Source organism: Hyaena hyaena, unplaced genomic scaffold (genome assembly GCF_003009895.1).
Source record: "Hyaena hyaena isolate Hyena2069 unplaced genomic scaffold, ASM300989v1 scaffold_425, whole genome shotgun sequence".
Taxonomy (NCBI): Eukaryota; Metazoa; Chordata; class Mammalia; order Carnivora; family Hyaenidae; genus Hyaena; species Hyaena hyaena.
In genome coordinates, this window is record NW_024081052.1 from 1,143,034 (window position 1) to 1,150,684 (window position 7,651).

A 7,651-nucleotide genomic window follows, 5' to 3' on the forward strand; every position below is an offset into this window, starting at 1 on the left:
CACCATTCTTTTCTTGGAAGGGACCTGGACATTAAGCACAACTTTAAAAACAGTGACTAAAAGCACATTATATTAAATAACTCTTCCCTTAGGAGCACATGGATGGCTCAGTTGGTTAAGTGTTCAACTTTGGCTCAGGTCATGATCTCATGGTTTGTGGGTTTGAGGCCCATGTCGAGCTCTGTGCTAACAGCTCAGAGCCTGGAACCTGCTTCAGATTCTGTGTCTCCTCCTCTCTCTGATCCTTCTCTGCTCATGCTCTGTCTCTCTTTCTCTCAATAAATAAACCATTTTAAAAAATTTAAAAAAAATAACTCTTCCCTTTAAAAATGGCCTGGGCACAGGGCTAAATTTGTAAACAGAAGGTAATCTTTTTTCCTATGATAATGTAAAAAAAATAAGTTAACTCTCATAAAGATACTTTTCATTGTTCTAAATTACAGGATTTTAAACATTTGTCTCTGTATAATACAGTATCACTTAAAATTTTATTTAAAAGCAATTAAGGCCTGCTTTAAGATGAAAAAAAGGACCTTAACTTAGTGGGAACACTGTGCCTCAGGCTACACCCAAATATTTCTCCCTGCCATTGTTCCTCAAAAAAAGTATGTAACAGAAGGTTTTATACAGGTGGTATCAATGCTGTTTAAAATCATAGAAGATTGAGTTGGACCTGCTACTACTACTGGAGAGAAGAAACATGAAGGCAAGAATGCTTTAACCCTGGACACTGCTAAGTATTGTATTAGAAATGACAGAAGTTTAAGTCTTGTAGGTCACCAAAGCCACAGAACCATGCTCTTCTGACTCAATCAGCCAGGTACGTCAAGTATTTCTATATTCAGCAATGAAAATCTGAAAAGGAAACTAAGAAAACAATTTTATTAAAAGTAGTATCAAAAGAATAAAATACTGAGAAATAAATTTAATCCAAAAGTTCCAAGACTTGTACACTAAAAACTACTAAACTGCTAAAAGAAAGTAAAGACTTGAGGCACCTGGCTGATTTAGTCAGAAGAGCATGCAACTCTTGATCTTGAGGTCATGAATTCTAGCTCCATGTTGGGTATAAAGATTACTAAAATAAAATAAAATAAATAAACTTAAAAATAAATTGAAGACTTAAATAAGGTAAAAGGTATCTCATGTTCATGGACTAGAAAACAATACTATTCAGATGACATAATCCCCAAAGATACCAAAAGACTGGATGCAATCTCAATCAAATTGATAATCAATTTTAAAACTTACTATAAAGCTACAGTTATTAAAGCAGTGTAGTACTGGCATAAGGAAAAATATATAGATCAATGAAATAGAATGGAACTGAGAGCACAAAAATTAATCTATATATCTATGGTTAATTAATTTCTTACAAGAATGTCAAGACCATTCAATGTAGAGAGGATAATCTTGTCAAAATGGTACTAGATGATTAGATATCCAGATGCAAATGAATAAAAATGAATGCTTACCTTACTTACAAAACTTAAGAGGAATCAAAGAACTAAATATAAGAACTATAAACCATAAAACTCTTAGAAGAAAACACCAGGGTAGGTCTTCATGACTTTGGATTTGGCAATGGCTTCTGAGATAGGGTACCTAGAGCACTAACAACCAAAGAAAAAGGCAGATAAATTAAAATTAAATTAAAATGTGAATTAAAAAACTTTTGTGCCTCAAAGGACACCATCAGGAAAGAAAAACGACCCAGCAATAGCACTGCTAGGAATTTACCCAAGGGATACAGGAGTGCTGATACATAGGGGCACATGTACGCCAATGTTCATAGCAGCACTCTCAACAATAGCCAAATCATGGAAACAGCTTAAGTGTCCATCAACTGACAAATGGATCAAGAAGATGTGGTTCATCTATACAATGGAATACTACATGGCAATGAGAAAGAATGAAATCTGGCCATGTGTCGCAACATGGATGGAACTTGAGGGTGTTATGCTGAGTGAAATAAGTCAGGGAGAGAAGGACAGACACCATATGTTTGCATGTATAGGAGGATTAGGAGGAACTTAACGGAGGACCATGGAGGAGGAGAAGGGGGAAAATAGTGGTGGAGAGGGAGGGAGGCAAACCATGAGAGACTCTTGAATGCCGAGAATAAACTGAGGGCTGATGGGGGTGGGGGAGAGGAGAAGGGGGGTGATGGGCATGGAGGAGGGCACTTGTGGGGATGAGCACTGGGTGTTATATGGAAACCAACTTGACAATAAACTATTAAAAATTTTTTTAAAAAGAAAGAAAAACAACCCACAGAATGTGAGAAAGCAAAGAAAATATTGAGTCTAGTATCCAGAATATATAAATAACTCTTACAAGTCAATAATAACAAAAAACAAAAATTCAAAATAACAAAAAATAAACAACCCAACTTAAAATTAGGCAAAGGACCTGAACACATATTTCTCTAAAGAAGATGTATAAATGGCCAATAAGGACATGACAAGACGGTTAACATCATTATTCATTACTGAAAAACAAATCAAAACCACAATGAAATATCCCTTCTTCACAGTCACTAGGAAGGCTGTAATCTTGATGAAAAAAGAAAATAACAAACACTGGTGAGAATGTAGAGAAATTAGAACACAAAATGGGCAGCTATTGTGAAAAATACTTGGTGTTCCTCAGTAAGTCAAACATAGAATTACTAGATGACTTGGTAATCTAATCCCACTCCTGGGTATATAATCAAATAATTGAAAACAGGTGTTTAAACAAGAACGTGTACATGAATGTTCATAACAGCCCTATTTATAATACCCCAAAAATATGAACAGTCTAGATGTCCATCAACTCACGAATGGAAAAAAAATCCAGCATATCCATGTGTGTTGTTTCCTAGGGCCACCATAACAAATTACCACAAACTGGTTAGCTGAAACTAGAGAAGTTTATTCTCTCACAATGTTGCAGCCAGAAGTCTAAAATTAAGGCATTGGCAGGCTACACTCCCTCCAACGTCATGAGGGGAGAATCCTTCCTTGTCTCTTACAGCTTCTGGTGGCTCCAGGCATGCTTTGGCTTCCTCAGCTATATCGTTCTCATCTCCATCTCTGTTTTTACATAGCCTTCTCCTTTTCTCTGTCTTACTTCTTCTCTTATAAGGATACCTGTCATTGGATTTAAAACCCAACGGATAATTCAAGACGTTCCATCTTGAGACCCTTAGCTTAATTATATCTGTAATGACTCTTTTTCCAAATAACATCATACTCACAGGTTCTGGGGGTTAAGATGTGACATATCTTTTGGGGGACACTATTCAAACCATTATTTCATGTAATGAATTATTATTCAGCCATAAAAAAATGAAGTAGTGATACCTCCTATAACATGGATAATTTGGAAACATTTTACTAAGTGAAAGAAGGAAGACACAGAAGACTACACATTGTATAATGCCAATTATATGAAATTTCCAGAACAGGCAAATCCAGAGAGACAGAAGGCAAATTAGTGGCTGCCAAGAGCTAGAGGAAGGGGAAATGAGGAGTGACTGTTTAATGACTACAGGGTTTCCTTTTGGGTTGATGAAAATAAAGTGGATGATGAAGTGGATAATGGTGATGGCTGCACAAATTTATGAATGTTGTGAATGCCAATGAATGCACTATAGGACTCCAAAGACCTACTGTAAAGGTACAGTAAATATGACGACATTGTGGTATTAGTGAAACTATAACCACATAGATTAATGGAAAGGAACAAAGACCAGAAATATACTTATATATCTATGGTCAATTTATTTTAATAATATTTCTAAGGCAATTTAACAGAGAAAGAAAACTGTTTTCAATAAATGGTGCTAGAACAATTGGTTATCCATAAGAAAGTAAGTAAATAAATAAGCCTCAATCCTTACCTCACATGATACACAAAACTGGCTCAAAATGGATCAAAGACATAAATAGAAAATCTACAGCTGTAAAATTTGTCAAGGGAAATAGAAGAGAAAAATCTTTATGGCCTTTTATGAGGCAATGATTTCTTAATTAGGCAAAGATATAACAGAAAAATCATGATCCATAAAGATAATAAATTAAACAAGGTAAATACCTGTAAAATATACATGATAAAAAAAATCCTATATCCACCAGATATAAATAATTCTAAAATCTCAGTAAGAAAATAAACAACATTTTAAATAGGATGAAGAGCTAAATGGATATTTCACCAAAGAAAACCTACAGAAGGCAAATAACGACTAAAAAAGAATGACTATCATTAATTATTAAGGAAATGGAGATGATAAGATACCACTACATAGCTATAATGACTTAAATAAAAAAATGACAATACTCTTCTACAAACCTAAAATTACCTAAAAATAAAAGAAAAAAAATATAAGGTAACAATGGCATATACATTGAGAGAGAAATATATAAACTGAAATATAAGACGATCCTGCAGCACTTTTGGTGCTAGAAAGTGCGTTAAAAAAAAAAAAAAATGGAGGCACATTGAAAGAACACAAGAGACCACCTAAAAAAAGCTCAAAATGGGGATACATGGGTGGCTCAGTCGGTTGAATGTCTGACTTCAGCTCAGGTCACGATCTCGTGGTCCGTGAGTTCGAGCCCCGCATCCGACTCTGTGCTTACAGTTCAGAGCCTGGAGTGTGCTTCAGATTCTGTGTCTCCCTCTCTCTCTGCCCCTCTCTGGCTCATGTTCTTTCTCTCTCTGCCTCTCAAAAATAAACAAATGTTAAGAAATTTTTTTAAAAAAAGCTCAAAATGGACAAAGTTGAAAAAAGTTGGGCTACAAAATATATAACAAAAATATTAAAGTCTAGCATAGAGAATAAAATAAATAAATATGACATCATGGTGATATACAGAAATTATTAAATAAGCAAAGAAATGAGGAAAAAGAGACAAAAGGTCCTGATAGAAAAATTCCAGTTAATAAAGGTAAAAGAATTGGGGTCCCTGGGTGTCTGTTAAGCATCTGACTCTTGATTTCAGCTCAGATCATGGTCTCACAGTTCATGAGATCCAGCCCTGTGTCAGGCTCTGCACTGACAGCACAGGTCCTGCTTGGGATTCTCTCTCTCTCCTTCTCTCTCTGTTCCTTCCCCACTCTCTTTCTCTCTTTCTCAAAATAAATAAGTAAAATTTAAAAATATATATAGAAGAAATGAGGGAAATAGAAAATCGCCATCAGAACACTAAAGTAACAATTCCTATAGTGAAGAACTACCAAAGAATGCTTAAAGTAGCAGGTTAAACTTTAAACAAGAAAAGGGTATTTGCAAAGTCTGAAAGAATATCCCCCCCAAATATTTAGTAATTATAAGGAGAAAAACAGTAACTGCAGTGGACAATCCTAACAGACACCATCTTAAGCAAGTGATCAAAGTTAACATCCCCAGTCACCCATAGTGACATCAGGCACTCCCGGATAGGTAATACCAAGAAGAGGACTATATCTCTGTAACATTGTTCCAATAATGCATAAGCCCAATCTCATCATGAGAAAACATCAAACAAATGCAAACTGCAAAATAAAAGACGCTTTACAAAATAAGTAACCAGGATTACTGAAAATCGTTAAGGTCATGAAAGACACGGATGACTGAAAAAACATCACAGAAATAAGCTAAAGGGACACAACAAATAAATGAAGTGTGGTACCCCAGACTGGGTCCTGGAACAGAAAAAGGATGATAGTGGAAAAATTTGAATAAGTTCATTACTTTGGTCAACAGGACAATGTCTTTGCTTTAATAAGCATCTAATAGTTATGTAACATGGTAACATAAGAGGAAGCTACACATGAAAATGTTCTGTACCAGTTATGTAACTCATCTACAAACCTAAAATTACCTAAAAACAAAAAATATAAGATAACAATGGCAATGTATTGAGAGAGAAATATATAAACTGAAAGCATTCTATGTTCCTTGTGTAATCTAAGAAATAAAAGTACCAAATAATATAAGAAAATGGTAAATAAAAATGCATATCATACTTTCTAGGGTAGCCACTTAAAGACCAGCTAAGAGTTTAATAACCTCAAAGATAGGTTATTAAATGAGAAAATGGAATAATAAAATGAAAGTTAAAAGAAGGTAAAGATAAAAAAAAGAGAGACATGAACAAATGGAAAAAAATGAAGAACTCAGGAAAATAGTAGATTAAAAACTAAATATATGAAAAATTAAATCAATTGAAAGTAGACTAAATGCTAAACAATGTAGGATTGCATTAAAATATCCAACTATATACTGTAAATAAGAGACACATAGAAGATATAAGGAGAGTTTAAAGTAAAAGAATGTAAAATGACCTACTATGCAAACATTAGCCCAAGAAATCTGATGAAACCATGCAAGTATCCAGCAAGATAAACTTGAGACAAAAATTACTACTAGAAATAAAAGTGATAAATGTGTCACAGTGGTAAAGTTAAATCCATGCGGTAGATTTAACAATTCTAAATTTGTATGTACCTACTACCATAACCTCAAGTATATACAGAGCAAAAATTAACCGAAATATAAGGATAACTAGAGAAATCTGCAAACATACTGGGAGGGCTTAACAAATCTCTCAGTAACTTACTGAGAAAGTAGGTAAGATACAGATTCAGGAAAGATACAGAATATCTGAACAACATGATTTACGTACATAACCTAATTAATGTCCATAGAATGTTAGTCCCAGATGTATACAATATACATTCTTTCTAAGTTCACTGTGAATATTTTCAAAACTTAACCACTGCTGGATCACTAAGCAAATTTTAAGAAATTTTAAAGGATTGAAAAGAGACAGACTATATTTTCTGCCCAAAATATAATTAAATTAGGAATTAATAACAAAAGATTAAAAATCTCACAAATCTGGAAATTAAGAAAAAAACTTCTAAATAATCTATAGATTAAAGAACAAAACGCATAAAAAATAAAAAATAGGGCACCTGGGTGGCTCAGTCAGTTGAGCATCTGACTCTTGATTTCAGCTCATGTATCACGATAATGGTCATGGAATCAAGCCCCGCATCAGGCTCAGCACTGAGCATGAGGCCTGCTTCAGATTCTCTCTCTCCTGTTCTCTCTCTCCCTCCCTCCCTCTAGGCCCTCACCCTGCTTTCATGCCCCTCTGTCTCCCTCTCTAAAAATAAAAATAATAATAAAATTTATATGTTGAACTGAGTAATAATAACAATGTAATATATTAACACTTGCAAAATGCAGCCTAAAGCTAGAGGTAAATGTATTAATTAGTTTGGGGGTGACTGCTGAAAAGTTTTCTATTTTGCTAGGCTACCTTTTTTCCAGTCCTCTGGCTAGAGGACACAGACTTTTCTTTTGGCTTTTTTCTTTTCCTATCTGTTGGCCTTCCCAGGTTTCTGGCTTCTCCCGTACCAAGTCTGAGATATATGAGGCAAAAAGAAAACTCAGGGAACTCACTACAGTATCATTCCTTGTGTCCCAAGGTTCCTAGCTGGTCTGCCTTCTTTTCTGTACCTTTTAGAATGTTCTTGGGGCGCCTGGGTGGCTTAGTCGGTTAAGCGTCTGACTTTCGCTTAGGTCATGATCTCGCGGTTCGTGGGTTCGAGCCCCGCGTCGGGCTCTGTGCTGACAGCCAGCTCAGAGCCTGGAGCCTGTTTCAGTCTGTGACTC